The sequence below is a fragment of the Colobus angolensis genome, unplaced genomic scaffold (genome assembly GCF_000951035.1).
Source record: "Colobus angolensis palliatus isolate OR3802 unplaced genomic scaffold, Cang.pa_1.0 Scaffold30, whole genome shotgun sequence".
Lineage (NCBI taxonomy): Eukaryota > Metazoa > Chordata > Mammalia > Primates > Cercopithecidae > Colobus > Colobus angolensis.
Genome location: NW_012116266.1, coordinates 8,241,754 through 8,242,834, shown reverse-complemented (window position 1 = coordinate 8,242,834; position 1,081 = coordinate 8,241,754).

The window sequence follows — 1,081 nt, the reverse complement described above, 5'->3', positions numbered from 1 at the left end:
CAGACCTCCCACTTCAGCTTCCTGAGTAGCTGTGACTGCAGGCGCACGCCACCATGTCCAGCTAATTTTTGTATTTTTTGTAGAGAGGGGGCTTTCACCATATTGCCCTGGTTGGTCTCCAACTCCAGAGCTCAAGTGATCCACCCTCCTGGGCTTCCCAAAGTTTTGGGATTATAGGAGTAAGCCACTGCACCTGGCTGTTTTTTTATATTTCTATGATGTCAGTAAACTCCCCTTCATTCCTCCTTTCCACATCTTGAAAAAAGGCTTCTACAGACTACAGAGGCCGTGGTGTGAGTGGTGGGTTTGGACGTAGTTTTTAATGGTATATGTGTGAAAATAGAGGGAAGGAGCTGAGTTTTGCATTTAGATTGATACTAAGATAAAAACAAAGAGCCATATCTTCAGAATAGAGACACAGGATTTAGGAGCAGCAGGAAGTTGAAGTCAGAGGGGACCATAAAATGGCAACTCCCCATGTATTCATGGAAATTTTGCGTAGGGCAGTAGACTATTCCAAAGGGGGAAATAGAAGCTCAATATTGTAAGGGGTAGAGGCACAAGCAGTAATTGGGTAATAGTTTGAAATTTAGGGACTGGCTTTAAAAAATCTCTAATCTGGCCAGGCGCAGTGGCTCAAGCCTGTAATCCCAGCACTTTGGGAGGCCGAGGTGGGCGGATCACGAGGTCCGGAGATTGAGACCATCCTGGCTAACACGGTGAAACCCCGTCTCTTCTAAAAAAAAAAAAAAAAAAAAAAAAGAAAAAATCTAATCTATGAAACAGGGTGAATTGAAGACCTTTTAAATACCACTAAAATAACAATCAGAATTTTTTATTGAAGTATAAACATAAAATTAACAAACTAGAAAAACAGGTTAACATAAGTTGGTTAGCTGGAATCCAGGCCTGCAGAGGAGGAAGCCAGTAATAAGCCTATTCCTGTCACAGAACTCCAGGTGGTAGTCTCAACAGCATGGGTCTGGTTCGGTGGCTCATGCCTGTAATCCCAGCACTTTAGGAGGCCAAGGCAGGTGGATCACTTGAGGTCAGGAGTGCAAAACCAACCCGACCAACATGG